This window comes from Mobula hypostoma, chromosome 11 (genome assembly GCF_963921235.1).
Source record: "Mobula hypostoma chromosome 11, sMobHyp1.1, whole genome shotgun sequence".
In the NCBI taxonomy this organism is placed as follows: domain Eukaryota; kingdom Metazoa; phylum Chordata; class Chondrichthyes; order Myliobatiformes; family Myliobatidae; genus Mobula; species Mobula hypostoma.
The window spans coordinates 65,217,268-65,233,578 of NC_086107.1; the positions used below are offsets into that span (position 1 = coordinate 65,217,268).

At 42.6% G+C, this 16,311-nt stretch overlaps 1 protein-coding gene across 1 annotated transcript in view; it reads left to right on the forward strand.

Annotated features, from left to right (window-relative positions):
* The first annotated feature begins 12,280 nt into the window (after positions 1-12,280).
* Positions 12,281-16,311, forward strand: part of chrm4a (cholinergic receptor, muscarinic 4a) — a 109,409-nt gene continuing 105,378 nt past the window's right edge. Inside the window, exon 1 of the mRNA XM_063062206.1 lies at positions 12,281-12,343. The gene's annotated coding sequence lies outside the window, so the exon portion shown is untranslated. The remainder of the gene's footprint in view (positions 12,344-16,311) is intronic.

Genomic DNA, 16,311 nt, shown 5'->3' on the forward strand with positions numbered 1-16,311 from the left:
TAGGTATTGACCTCTAACTGGGTCCCACAGTTTAGAGTACTTCATCCCTGCAGAGTTCCAAACCAAAATAGAATGGTTATTAAAGTGTATTACTTAAATTATTTTTGCTGGCTCAATTTATGCTCATAGGAATTTACAGATTTCATCAATATTTTGCAGACATGGCCAGTTTGTCAGCTGATTCCATATTTGCCAACTGCCAATTCCACAAATTCACCAACGGATGTCACTGGTAAAGTCTGCATTTCCTTCAAGCCTTTAAGCATGATGGAGAATAATGTCTGAATATATTTTCAGTGACATCAAACTTCATCAAGGAAGACTGAATTGGGTAGCCTCAGCTACAGTTTTAGATATAATGTTCCATTAAGAATGACCTTAAACAGCTGTGATGTTTCTGCAGCTGGACCGTCGAGTCATCAGCCGGGTCCATCCGTCTTCAGATGTTTCATCTCCTAACCCGGAGCATCCTTGGGATGGTGGGACAGCAGAAGGTGATCGGTCTTCTAACCCCAATGGTCAGACATCCAGCTACTATCGTCCCTTTGCAACCAACACCAACTGGAGGCTCTCTCTGCTGCTTGGGCCATGGTGCTAATGGCTCTCTTCCTGGTTCTCCCTTGTATCCCTAAAGCTGCCATCATCTTCCAGCATGACATGGTGGGAAATCCTCTTGCCCCCAATTCGACAGGGAAGTTCCACGTCTGCCAGCCTTGAATAAGCTGATCAAATTGGAACAAGTATATAGAACACATTACTATTCTGTTTCCTACTGAAAAGTCCACTATGTAGTAAATTATAAAGTAGTAGAAAAATTATCTGAGTACATACATGTCACCACATACAAACCTGAGATTCTATTTCTGTGGGAAATATACTATTGAGAAATACACTTAGTGGCCACTTTATTAGGTACAGGAGTGGAACCTGGTGTGGTCTTCTGCTGTAGTCCATCCACTTCAAGGTTTGACATGCTGTGCATTCAGAGTTGCTCTTCCACACACCACTGTTGTAACATTTGATTTACTTTTCCCCTTCTATCAACTTGAACCAGTTTGGCCATTCTCCTCTGACCTCTCTCATTAAAAAGGAGCTTTTGCCCTCAGAACTGCTGCTCACTGGATGCTATTTTGTTTCTTGCCCCATTCTCTGTAAACTCTGGAGACTGTTGTGCATGACAATCCCAGCAGATCAGCAGCTTCTGAGATAGTCAAATCACCTGTCTGACACCAATATTCATTACGCGGTCAAAGTCACTTAGATCACAAATTTCCCCAATCTGATATTTGCTCTGAACTAAAACAGAACCTCTTTACCATATCTGCTTGCTTTTATGGATTGAGTTGCCCCCACGATTGGGTAATTAGATATTTGCATTAATGGACAGGTGTACCTCATAAAGTGGCCACTGAGGATGGGGCAAACTTGACCCATTTGCACTTGAACGTCTGAGTCAGAAGTTATAAATTCATTGTTCACTTCAGTGGTTTGATAATACTGGTGCAGTACTGAGGGAGTCCTGCATCTTTAGAGATGGTGCCTTCAGGAAGGTTTGAATAACATGCACAACCTTAACTATGCACATGTACGAATAGATCACATAACTTTATTCAAATAACAGAACAGAGTATTCTGGTAGTCAAGATAGAATCCTTCAATCACTATGTCCAAAAATCAGATTAACTGATGATTGTAGATCTTGTGTGATTAATCTGATTTATTTACAACTTTAGACAATGCTCTCTTTCTCTCTTTCTGGTTCTGCTGTAAATCCATCTGATTTTCTCAAGCTTTTCACACTCCATTAGTACAACTTGACCTACGGTATTGCAATTAGCAGCACAAATCAGACAAACAGTAAAATCACCCTCTAACTCAGGGGTTCCCAACCTGGGGTCCACGGACTCTTTGGTTAATAATGGGGTTCATGGTATAAAAAAATTGGGAAACTCTAAGTGTTAACCTTATCACAGGTATTCTCTTTTTCCTCTCCACCCCTCCAACTATATCTGCTGTGACTTAAAGTACCATTTTGGTCTTTTTCCCAGACCAGACAAAAGATCTCTGACCTGAGACATTATCTGTTTCCCTTTCCACAGATAGAAACATAGAAACATAGAAAATAGGTCCAGGAGTAGGCCATTCAGCCCTTCGAGCCTGCACCGCCATTTATCATGATCATGGCTGATCATCCAACTCAGAACCCCGCCCCAGCCTTCCCTCCATACCCCCTGACCCCCGTAGCCACAAGGGCCATATCTAACTCCCTCTTAAATATAGCCAATGAACTGGCCTCAACAGTTTCCTGTGGCAGAGAATTCCACAGATTCACCACTCTCTGTGTGAAGAAGTTTTTCCTAATCTCGGTCCTAAAAGGCTTCCCCTCTATCCTCAAACTGTGGCCCCTCGTTCTGGACTTCCCCAACATCGGGAACAATCTTCCTGCATCTAGCCTGTCCGATCCCTTTAGGATCTTATATGTTTCAATCAGATCCCCCCTCAATCTTCTAAATTCCAATGAGTACAAGCCCAGTTCATCCAGTCTTTCTTCATATGAAAGTCCTGCCATCCCAGGAATCAATCTGGTGAACCTTCTTTGTACTCCCTCTATGGCAAAGATGTCTTTCATCAGATTAGGGGACCAAAACTGCACACAATACTCCAGGTGTGGTCTCACCAAGGCCTTGTACAACTGCAGTAGTACCTCCCTGCTCCTGTACTCGAATCCTCTCGCTATAAATGCCAGCATACCATTCGCCTTTTTCACCGCCTGCTGTACCTGCATGCCCACTTTCAATGACTGGTGTATAATGACACCCAGGTCTCGTTGCACCTCCCCTTTTCCTAATCGGCCACCATTCAGATAATAATCTGTTTTCCTATTTTTGCCACCAAAGTGGATAACTTCACATTTATCCACATTAAATTGCATCTGCCATGAATTTGCCCACTCACCCATCCAACCTATCCAAGTCACCCTGCACAGATAGTGCCTGACCTGCTGAAAGTTTTCAGCATTTACTATTTACATTTCAGGATTGATGCATACACTTATAGTAACTACATGCTCTTTTCTCTTCACAGAAATGTGAAGTGTTACCAGTGGAGTACTCTGGGACCTCCCAAGAACAAAAGAAAAACACGCTATATATTTTAGTAGGTAAACTCAGGTCAATTCTATCAGGCAAGCCACATCATTGAATCAGAAAGCAGCACAGCCATAAAGGAGACAGGAAAGGGAAGGGAAAAGTGCTGTTAATACAAGAAATAACCATTAAGATTGAATGTTCTTTATTTTGGGAAACTGTGGACCATGTTACTCATCTGATTGATTTCACTGAAGAAGTTGTGATGTTATCCAGCAGGAGAAAGGTTCAAAGTTATGCCATAGTTCTTGTCCCTTCTCACCCACTCCTGCCCACTCACTGTAGAATTCTGCTCCTCTTCTCAAACCATCCATCCTGAAGGCTGGTGTCCAAGGGGAAGACTTTTTTGTGACCTGCTGTCCCTTTGGGGGGTGGGGGGGGGGAGAGTGAGGCCTGAGGGAAATGGACAGTTACTGTCAAGTCCAGGATCCAACTCTAAAATGGACAGTACAGTAAAGCTTAGTGCAGGCCCTTCAGTTCATAATATTGTGCTGACCTACTCTAAGATCAAACCCTTTTCTCCCACATAGCCCTCCATTCTTGTTTCATCCATGTGCCTAAGAGTTTCTTAAATGTCTCTAATGTATTTGCCTCTACCACCACCCTCAGCAGTGTGTTCCATGCACTTACCACTCTCTGTGTGAAAAAAATACCTTTGACATTACCCCCCCCAACACCATATTTTCCTTCAAGCACCTTAAAATTATGCCCTCTCATATTAACCATTGCTACCCCAGGAAAAGGCATTGGTTGTTCTTTCAACCTAGGCCCCTTATCATCTTATGCACCTCTATCAATCCTCAGGTTCAAACACCCAACGACATACATGTATTCAGCCAAATGAAGCAGTGTTTTTCTGGATCAAGGGGCACAACACGGTACATATAATTCTCACACAACACAAATATTATCACAAATAAATTAACAAATATTAAAATGTATTCCAGAAGATTGACATTTAGCATCAGGTGCATTTATGCCACAAGTTAAAAAGGAAACAGTACAATGTTACTGGCGCTTCATACATGTTGAGACCTGGGCGGTGGCAGGGAGTTCAGTAGTCTCATGGCATGGGGGAAGAAGCTGATTCCCATCCTAACATTCCTTGTCCTAAAGCTACAGTACCTCCTGCTTGGAGCTAGGAGGTTAAAGAGATGGGAGGGATCACTGTCAATACTATGAGCCCTGTGTGTACACTGCTCCTGATAAACATCTTGGAGAAGTGGAAGGGAGACCCGATGATCCTCCTTCACTCCAAAGAGAAAAGTCCTCAGCTGGCTCAACGCTTCCTCCCATAAAACGTTCTCTAATTCAGGCAGCATAATGGTATATTGCTTCTGCACGCTCTCTAAAGCTGCCACATCCTTCCTATATTGAGACGACCAGAAATGAACATAATATTCTAAGTATGGTCTAACTAGAGTTTTATTGAGCTGCAACATTACCTCGTGGCGCTTGAACTCAGTTTCCCGACCAATGAAGGTCACACACTACACGTCTTCTTAACCACCCTGTCAACCGATGTGGTTAGGTTGAATGTCGATAAAAGAAATAAAATCCTTTCAACCTACACGCGCTGGTTTACCTCGCGTGGAGTTCGGTGCATTGAACTCCCAGCAGTGGACGGATTCTAATTTAGATTCCAATGGAGGCTTGGCCAACTTCGCCAGTCAGATTTTGCGATGGCTACTTCCACGGGGGGGAAAAGGCAATGCCCAGGAGGGTATTCCCATTGCCCAGTATCTCACTTTAAAATATTTATAACCCCAACTCATCTCATGCGAAGGATTTGGTTACAATGGAAACAATGGAAGGAGAGATTAGCCCTGTTTAAATAGGGCGCACCTCAGAAAATGCTATTGCAACAAAAATATTAGCAGGTACTTCGCAATTAACCTGTCCTAAAGCACTAACTGCAAAGGTTATCCCCTGCGATTAGATTAAGTAGTTGCAGCTCGTTGCCTATTTCTCGCCGTCAATATTAACCTTGCTTGCACTGCACTAACGCAAGGTCGCTTCGAACGAAGGAACACTAGTTTTCTGTCACGTACAACTAGAATTGTCCCTGTCCTTTCACTGAGCTATATTTGGTATTGTTTAGTTGAGTTAACTGGTTTAGTATACGATCCCGTCGGACCTTAATGCAATCCTGTCAGAACTGCTTTTACCATTTTCACCATACCACAGTCTCCGGAGGATGTAGAGATCAGAACAGCTAAAATCTTTTTGATATTTTATTTATCTTTGCTTTAGATTTCTGCAGCTCCGGGGTGGGAGAGGCAAGAAGCCCCCCCCCCCACCCCACCCCCGCCACCGATTTCAGTGCCAGCTGCTGCTGCCTTCAACCAAACATCGCCAACAGATGGCTGCGCTCGCTACTCAACCATCTGCCAACGCCGAGCTTCCAACTGGTGAGCAGAGGGATTAACTCTACCGGGAGAAAGGTGGGTCGGAAGGCGATAGAGGCGAGGGTCAGGATCTGGCATAGGACAGCGTTGTCATTTCCCTGCGTACTTTATCCCATTGTTCAAGGTGGCTGAATATACACAATGTGGAGAGGTGGAATGGTTTGATTGTACTTAACTTATTAGTCAAAAAGAGGGGATGCTGGCGGTGTAACATTTTAAACCAGTTACGCATGAAACTTCTTTCGCTGAACCAAAACTAAGCAAAAGCTCGTCAAAAAAGTATCCAAACCTACTATTGCAACTGATCGGAAAATGTTTACTTTGGGCATGAAATGGTGAAAACATATTGTGTGTGTCCGCAACTTATATATGCATTGACTACAGCTGAGGAAATAGCAAAGGAATTACTTTGCCGAGTACGTCATATCAGGAGCGTAAATATATCTATAGACCAGCGCCCTTTATCTCCTCAGCAGCATGTATATCTGCTGTGTGTACGTTTTAGAGGGGCTCCGTTGGAAGTCTTTGGAATATATTGATCTCGATCGTACATTCCTAAAGGGCCAATTAATTTTGTTAAATTTGAAACTACTGTCACCATTCATTGTTGCTTGTGGTGTTCCAATTAACTATTGAAAAAATGAAGATTTTGAACATTATGACAATAATTCAGTATTGAGAGCAGTTTTTGGTCCCCATACTTAAGGATTTAGAGGAAGTTTACATGATCCCGGGAATAAAGGGGTTAACATGTGAAGAGTGTTTGATAGCTCTGGGCCTGTACGCACTGGAGTTTAGAAGAACAAGCAGGAATCTCATTGAAACCTATTGAATATAGCAGGAGCTGAGTATAGTGGACATGGAGAGTCGAGGGCCAGAGGGCACAGAAGGGCGACCCTTTAGAATAGAGCCGAGAAGAACATCTTTCGCCAGACGGTGGTCACCATCATCATTATGTGTCGTATCGTATGAAGTAGGCGATCATGCTCCTATGACCATGATTGGTCTTGGCAATTTTTTTTCTTTAGAAGTGATTTGCCTTCTGGGCAGTGCCTTTACGAGACGAGTAACCCAGCAATTATCAATATCTTTCAGAGATTGTCTGCCTGGCGTCCGTCGTCGCATAACCAGGACTGCGATATGCACCAGCTGCTCATACCACCATTCGCCACCTGCTCCCATGGCTTTATGACCCTAATCAGGGGAAGCGGGGGGGGGGCGAACTAATTAGGTGCTACACCTTGCCCAAGGGTGAGCTGCAGGCTGACGGAGGGAAGGAGAACCTTACACCTTCTTTAGTAGAGACGTATCCTCTATCCCGCCACCCACAGAGGGTGGTGAAACTGTGAAATTCATTACCACAGACAGCTGTGCAGGCCAACAATATTTGGAATATTTAAAGCAGAGATTAATAGGGCAAAGGTTAGGGGTACGAGTAGAAGACAGGAGAATAGGGTTGCGGGAAATAAACCAGCCGGGATAGAAGGACGGAGTAGACTCGAAGAGCCGAATGGCCTGATTCCCTTCCTATGTGTTACGGACTAAACAATGCGCTGGTTTTATTTTCCGAAGCTCGTCCGCTCTGAATTTATTTATAATATACATATAGCTGAGGGATGCTCCAATACCAAACACATACAAACAAAGGTAACTAGGCTGTTTCTCAGAGTCTCATTTTATTTTCAGTATTCCTTATAGCAACAGAGTTTGCCCACTTTGAGACGGTAACGGAGCCAACCGTTTTGGAGTAGTAAGTTACTCCTTGTTCGCTTAACCAAATCTAATGAATCTGGTTAGTAGGTTTAGATCTGATTTCGATCAGACACTGACTTTGTACGCTGTGGAACTGGCCGGTGAATTGCTACAATGCCATCTATTGGACATGCAGGTGGACACTGTAATATTATGTACCAAGGTAGAAGGAATACCCTTTTCTTTAATTCCTAGTTTGCTTCACTTGGAAGCTTCTGTCTTCTTCATCCAAATCTTGCAAAAGTTGACCGTACCGAGTTGCTTCGTTTCACATTCAATGCCACGTGAAGGGTATAAGTACTCCTGCCGTCTCTCTATTTCTGATACTCATCATTCTGGTCATCCTTCTGGTACTCTTTAGCTCACACTTGTACCGAATGATCCCAGTTTCACGGCCCTCGCTTACCTCGTCAGCAAGTTTGACCTCTTTTAGAAAACCCCGTCCACCGGCAGATTCACCGCGCCATCACTCCCTTCCCACATGCGATCCCTACTTTCAACACCTTCTCGTCATCCGGTCAATTCTTGCATCTCACACTCTTTGCAATTATGTGTACTTGAAACAATTCAGCAATGTGTTTATTTTCGAACCAGAGTCATTAGAGGATAATAAAAATAGCTAGCTTCACTCGAAACCGAAATTGATCCTGTTTACTTATAAACTAACTGGCTGTTCCGTATTAGTACTTAGGGTTCTAAAACGTGGGGTATTCCTGGTGCATAGTGGCGAAAGTGACAGAACAACTGATTAACTTTCGTGTTCAATAAAAGCGTTGTTCCCGGCATTGCTTTGTATTGCTCTTTGCTACGAAGCCGGAAACCGACACGATCCACATTTTATAACCATCACTTTGAGAGAAGTGATTATTCGCTATTACACACACCTAACAACTAACATAGATCATTCGCCATTCATACTGTAAGCGACCTTGATAAAATCAGATTTTCTGTCCGGAATAATTCGTATCTACAAGAAAAGACAGGCGTTTTCCTGTCCACAAACAGCAATAGAGTTAAAGCCATCTCAAATGCAACTTTGTAGATAATTCATTGAAATTACTCATGTAAGCCTCCACGTGATCTACAATTATTGTTTATACTCCCGTACTCTCATGTCAGTCCATGGCCACCTCTTGTGCCACGATGAAGTCACTCTCAGGGTGGAGGAGCAACACCATTTTTTTCCCTGGGGAGGTCCAAACTGATGGCATGAATATCGATTTTCCCTTCCTGTCAAAAAAAATCCCCCCGCCTTTTCTATTCCCCACTCTGGCCTCTTGCATTTCTCACCTACCTACCGCCTCACCATGGGTCCCCTCCTCCTTCCTTCTCTCCTATCAGATTCCTTCCTCTCTATCCCTTTACCTTTCCTGCCCACTTGGCTTCACCTAGCTATCCCCTTAATCCTTCACCCCTCTTTTATTCTGGCGTCTTCCTACTTCCTTTCCAGTCCTGAAGAAGGGACTCGGCCCAGAACGTCGATTGTTTATTCATCTTCATAGATGCTGCCTGAGTCGCCGAGTTCCGCCAGCAGTTCTTGCGTTGCTGCTGTTTACTTTGACTGTTTAACTTACTTCATAATAATATTAACTTGATTAACGAGCGAAAAATATTAGGTATAAAGAGAGAGACGACAAAAGATGTATTATACCATGAACTAAATACACTGACTAGCCCCATTCTTAGTCTCTTCTGTGTTATGTTATGTTATTGAATGCATAACGCGGAAACACGATTAACACGACTTATTGCCTTAAAACGCACCGTTGGGCAGCGGGGGAGGAGGGCACAGAAATCGTTTATGGCGGAAATTAAATTTTTACAGAGGGCTGCTTGGACTGCCGTAAATAGGCAGTGTTCAGTGTGCCGAAGTCCTCAAATTTAACAGTCCTTTAAGTATTTTTAAAGAGTAGCAGATCCAAAAGTAGGAATGATAGCATCAAATGTGTGCAAAACACGGCGCGGGATCAAACCATCTTTTAATCCGTGATAATGTTTTGGTTGAGAAATATGCATTTTTCAAGCAACTGGAAGGAATTTCAGTCCTTCTTTCATCAGTCTCAAAGGATCGTTCAAGTCCAATATGAAGGCAAATGACGACTTAGGTTTACCACTATAGTGGTCTAAAATGTGTAAAGACTTGAAAGCACACTCTTCTTGCTCAAGAGACAGCACCATGCTTACACAATATCCTTCCTGAAGTCTTGTGGATACGTATAATATGAACAAAACAGAGAAGCCTAAGCACTAAGTTTGGTGTTGAACCAGTACGTCTTGTAAAAATTTGCTTCGGGCCTGACCAATTTCTGAGTTCCGGAGGAGGGACATGAGCAATGATAACTGTTTCAGTACCGTAGACAGCAACCCGCAGCGCCGGCTACTTCGTTGGTCCTGTCCAGGGTGCTGAACAGCGCTCTCTCGAACAACTAAAAGCGGAGTACTATACTTGCTGAGACCGCATTTTGTTTTAGTGGAAGAGAATCAGAAAGAAACTGAAGTATCTTACTAATTTCGAAGTAAAAGTTAGACATGTGGCCATCTCATGAAACAGAAGAATAAAGTACAAACAGTTGGGGTACTTTGTAATGACCGGATACTTTTTTTTTGGAATCATAATGCATGTTTCAGATTGTTCAGACAGATGTTTGAAATGCATGGGTATTAACCATAAATGCCAAACGCCCTGAGCAAGTCTCCCGTGATGGGACACTTATAGATATGTAAATAAAACCCAATGTTTGCATTTTTTCAACAATTTCTCTGCGTGGGGTAGATCTAAAGTAGAATTGTATGTGGAAATATCGGGGTCACCAGGAAAAAGAAAATACTTCTTCAAAACTCTGCCTTTCAGGATCACCAGACATCCGTAAAACAAGTCATATTCAATTAGATTTTGTCACTGTTCAAGTATGGAAGTCACAGTGGCCAGTAAGATACACCCTCAGAAATACAAGACTGACTGTAATGACAAAAAAACGCGAAAACTTTTATCACCCTATGGAACGTGCAGCTACGTGGGATACCGAGCGGTTGAATGCACTGTATGAGGATTAAAGTTAAGTTCGTACAAGGAGGAAATGAAATGTGATATACTGATCAAGTGAAACGTAGATGAGGGAGGGGTGCTTCTTTTGTTTGTCGATAGGCTGAATGGTCCCATCTTTGTGCTGTAAATTTGCTGCGATGAGAAGTACCACTCAATCTCGCAGCTAGGGTTCCCTGTTGGAATTCATGTTAAACAGTCTCTATATATCTAGAAATCAGACTATTGTCTTTGGTTGCCGGGAATTTATCGTGTTCTAATCCTAACATCATCAACTCTGAGAGATTAATTTAGCTGCAGATTGTTGGGTACTGCAAGATTGTTGTCAACTGGAATCCAGATTCCAGTTATTGGTACAGTTAATCGGAACCATGTTTGTGGTTTGGTGGCGGTTATGAGATTGCTGTTTTGAATTAATGAAATTTACCCCCCCCCACACACACACACACACACACACACACACATTAAAGATTAGACAAAGCAAAGGCGTTCTCATTGTTTCTATAGCTACCAAACAACGATAAATCATCTGCACTGGAGTACATGGAGAAGCCCTGTGTCAATGGTTGAACTGACCTCAAAATTACACCGGCGTTACTTTGGATACACTGAATATCCACAGCATTTTCCCGCCAAAGTCAGTAAAGAGACCTTATTTCTATATTTCCCCTCTTTGCGGATGCTGCTCAAACAGCAGAGTATTTTAAGCCACCTCCATCTTCATTTCAAAGTTCCAGCATCTGCCACACTTTGGTATTAATTGTTGTGGCGAATATTAAAGTTAAAGAGGCTGACAGTAGTAAATGTGTCAAAGAGCTAATCAAATTCCAGCTGTCAATTCAAATCAGGTAGACCCTTTTACCCTGCAAGTGGACGTTTTTGCCGGTAGTCCGCACCCCACTATCGTAGTTTACAATCCCTACTGCTTGGCTCCTGCGTTAAGCATATATGCTCCTTCTCTGAGTGTACATGGCAGCTTCGCCGCGATATCAATTCCCTGTTGCTATGACACTGTAAGAGACCTCAAAATGAGCGGCGGAGCGAGCATCAAGAAAGGAAGCTATAAATGATCAGCGTTTTCCTACTGACAGGGATAAGCTCTGTGCGCATTTGGATCAGTTCAATAGATGCTGCCACCTGGATTAGAAAGGTTGAGGGATGTGGGCAGATGAGAAGACATCGCACCCTCCCTTTGTTACCGAGACTAGAAGCATGAACAGTTTCAGGAAGTTTCCCTTCCTGAATATAATGATTTTACGTCGTGTCCACGCCTTCACCTTGCCCTCCTGGGCTGAGCAACGGCAGCAAGCTTTTTAACTCCGCCTTGAGAGTTTGGTGGTTTGTGAGACAGTAGGACATCGCGCTAGCTTCTTTTTTTAATGTCATAGTCTACTTCTCTTATGACTCAACTCAGTCCGCAGTTTTGGAGATTAAATCGCGAGCTTTCAGATCGGTGCAGGAAATAGAGAAATAAAAGTGTTTTAATTGTAGATTGTTGAGAAAAGGGCTGCAGCAAAATCTATAAGTACGAATCAACTACGTACTCCAGTCTGACAACATTCAATGCAAAGTAGCCTCCAGGGGGGTTAATGTATAATATAGCAGGAGACCTAGAGGCTCCGTGTTGATTGGCTAGATTTGCATTACATCACCTCTACTGTCTTACCGGTATTTCTATGGTTTGAAAATAGATAGCCAGCGGAGAGGCTCCACATCTTGCTCAGTTTCAGCTAGCTCTTGGAACTGCTCTTATCGTCGGCAAACTAACTAGTCAGGGCCGTCGGTATATCCATCAGGCAACGCGGGCAGAAAATGATCATAAGAAGAGTTAAGACAGATGTCAAAAGTAAGCGAAGAGTTGCCGACATATTCACCGGCAATTAACGACGTCGCGTCCAGACCAAGCTCCTGAAGTTCCTGGTCAAATGATCAAGGATTGTAACCACGTCCTAGAAATAATCATCTTTGTGTTATGAGATGATTGAAGATTTCTGGTGAGTGATACTTTATCTTAGCTTCACAAATGATAATTGTAAGGTTACCTTTGTGAGATGGGGATGTATGGGTATACTGTAACTTATCGATGCGCAAAAGGATCACACGTAGTGACAGCACATAGAATTGGGACATGGGCGATTTTGTAAGTGTACTAGTGTCTCCGACTACTACGCCTAATTTCAAATTCTGTTGATGTTACTTTCAACTTAATGACCTTAGACGATCAAATGTAATTGTTTTAGTGCAACTTCAGGACCTCGGGGAAAAAGACTCACAATATTTCTGAAAAAATGTAGTATGAACCTTATTCTCAGTCATTGGTAGAATTGCCCCAGTTACAAATCGGAACAAAGTCTGCAACAAAGTTTTCAGTTTTGACCTGAAGTTGCCAACTAACAAAAAGGCTTGTTGGGAACAAATTTTATTGAGTGAGGCGCTTACTTTTAATTGGTTAACTAAGTCAATGTACCTTTAACTGACTTTCTAATAATGTTTAGGAAAATGTTTAAGTAAGAAGTGGTAATATTCAAACCTCTTCCGCTTTCCTTAAGGTGTCTGCTTAAAAATGAATATAATTTTCAAAATCCAGTCATTATTAGGATTAGGTTAAAGTTAACCGGGTTATTTCTCACCCTTAGAGTAGATTATTAGGTCTCCGCTAATCAGCGCGAAACAGTTGGAATATTGACTAAATGGACTGTTAGGCTTTACTGAGGGTCAGTGATCGGACGTATCAACGGAACATCAATCATCATTGTCCAATAACAGATGAATCGTTTATTGTTTGGCTCTTGACTGAATTTTAGACCCTTGTCCTGAACAGAGAATGCAAGTGTAATATTCCAATCCAAGCAAGTACAATTTGAAGGCGTAACACTAATTAGAAATTAGCTTCGCAGCCAGTCCACCAGAATGCGCAACACATCCTTAGTCTAAGCAACAAGTCAATTAAAACAATCTCCTCACATCAACAAACCAAAATCCGTCCTCGGTAGAAACATTCGGAACCAAAGCAATCCACAGTTTCATATAAACAAGAAACTGCTTATTCAAGGCATTACGTATCCAAGGTATTAATAATACAAATAACTCACTCGCTTTCTCAATCACAACGTGCCTATAAGCCAGGAGCAAAGCGCACCTCTTGTTAAACGACGAGAAAGAATCAAGCCATAAGTCTTACGCAATAGGGTCCCAAATAGAAAATCACTACAAATCAACTACAGTCTATCTTTGCCCCCCAGACTTCTTATTCCTCGTCCAGTCAACACAATTTGCAGTTTTATCGAGAAAGGAGGATCTCCAAGCCAGCCTGTGTTAAACACCGCACGAATTCATCCAAAATCCTCGCATCCCAGCGCAGGTCAAACACATTATTAAGAAATAATGCATAATTAGCGCAATAAACGCACGCAGGGCGAGATTATTGAACACCCATTAAGAGCAGATGGATCATTTTAGAGCAGGTGCTCACTGCTTTTACATTTGGCATCCCAGTGCATCGAATTGAACAATACGTGGAACTTATACAAGTGAGTGAAGTGCGCTTTCTTTCTTTGAAAAGAAGAATCTTCCTTTCAAACATCTAATACTCCAGACGAAAGTCAAAATAATAGCAACACACACGAAATGCTGGTGAACGCAGCAGGCCAGACAGCATCCATAGGAAGAAGCACAGTCTGACGTTTCGGGCCGAACCCTTCATCAGGACTAACTGAAAGAAGCCAACTGAAAGAAACGTCGACTGTGCTTCTTCCTATGGATGCTGCGTTCCACCAGCATTCTGTGTCTGTTGCTTGAATTTCCAGCATCTGCAGATTTCCTCGTGTTTGCGTCAAAATAATAAACTTAAAATAACTCCACCGTTCTGCCACTTCGTGCAGATGCATCTATCCTAACCCGCCAAATGCACATTCTGTGGTTAGTCATATGACAGCTACATAAATTCATGTTGTAACAAACACCCTGATTGATTCCACAATTTCTGTGCGCCTTATGTTGATCTTGTCACAACAAATGAACTCAGGTCCAGAGATAAGATGCCCTCTAGCTAAAACAAATCGATCTTCTGTGCAGCGTCAAAGCCCCCATTACGGGATCATTCCTAGAGAAGAGATGAATTGAGGGAAGAAATAGCGCACGGCGGGAGTACACGTTAAATAAGGACCTTGTGCAGTAACTGACACTGTCGGCCGCTGATGACCAGGTCCCTTCATATTCGATACCAGGAACATATTATCTAGACATTTCCCATTGTCAGTCCCCCAAGCACGATCTCGCGGAGATAGCACCAGGAAGCTGAGTCCAGTTATTAGACAGGTGATTCAGAAGTTCATCAAATATTTCAGGCGAAAGTATTTACTCCTGGTGATCGCACTGACCACACATTCTTTGACTAACAATCTATAACTGACATATTTTTAAGACGTTAGATTTTGCGTGGGACATGTGTCGCTTTGGAGGGAGAGGACTGGGAGAGGGTTGAATCAATACGAAGCCTTGTGAATGGGAGAAATTGAGTAAGAAAGAGGTAGAACCCAAAAGGCAAGTGCATAAAAATATTCAAACATGACTGGCAATGTAGGTGTTACGTAAACGAAGGGAAGGAATGCAAAAGTCGGAGGTAAAATCATGGTCTTAATATACCCTTGGAAACCAGAGACCGATAAATTAGAGGAGAACATTTAATTCCGTGAGGATATACATCAATGACGCTGAATGAATTAATTGGAGCGGAAAGAAAGCGTTGGCTTATCTATGGGTAAGATTCCTTTAAAATAATGAGAGATGGTCAAGCCAGGACGTCGTAGTTGGCAGTAGGTCAAACAGTCAACAGGAGAGGAAAGAGGAAGTTCACTGGAAGAAGGAGAGAACGGTCGACACATTCAGTAAAAAAAAATCCAGAGGATAAGCATTTGTGAAAAATGATTAGAAAGGCAAAGAAATGGAGGCTTGGCTACAGCAAAGGTTTTTATTCAGATCTTAGCTCTGTGCGAAGGTGCGTGCTTCTGAACTGGATGGTTTCCCCGAATGAAGAGGCACTTGCAATAGGTTTATGACACTATGAGCGACTTTGTCAACCACTCTTGTTCAAAACATTCCCACCACCGATTCCGCTGGGATCTCCTGCTCTCCCAACTCCGCTTCCACTTCCACCTCCGTGACACTACAGTACCTGGTATTCACTGAAGTGCCCAGTGATCATGTGTTTACCAGTTCTCCTTATACAATACGTTCCTCTCTTAGACAGTATAAGCCTTTCACCGTTCAAACTGGCATTTTTTGTGACTTTTTGCCGTAGGCCGTACCATGACTTTTTTTTCTGTAAACGAGGATCACCAAATTAAGTATCGTTCTACCATGTCCCGATCATAAGAACACCGTCCCAAAAATCGTTACGTTAAGACTAACACCCGCTTATCAAAGAGCCAACGGCTCCTGCTCTCCCACTCTATCCACTTGTGCTGCATTAATTTTCCTCCAAGGATTTAATTTTAAGGTTGTTATTGATGTTTTAATCCAGCAGTGTACCGTCTAGGGCCATCCAAACTCCGATTTCTGATATCAAAGGTTGCCTTTTATTATTTCTTTTTTTTAATCTGCATTTTTATATATGTGGCCTCACCTAATCAGCCAATGGAAAGAGGTTATCCTGATCCACTTGTACTCTTCCTTATTTTAAGGAAACCTTCTTCTGCTGGAACAGCACGGGACTCTGCAACCTGTCCCCTAGAAACGTTATGAGCGGAACGATTCGAGTACTGTACCCATCTTTAGCAAACCACCTATAATCTTCGTATTCTTTCCAAAGTAAAATTCTCAGAATTGAATGCAAAATACCAGCTGAGAAAACTCAGCAGATCTATGCAGCCTTGGTGGAGAGAGAAAATTGATATTTCAGGTGCGCGATTCTGCCGGGAAGGAGAAACTTGGACACGAAACAATAACCCCTTCTTATGGGCTC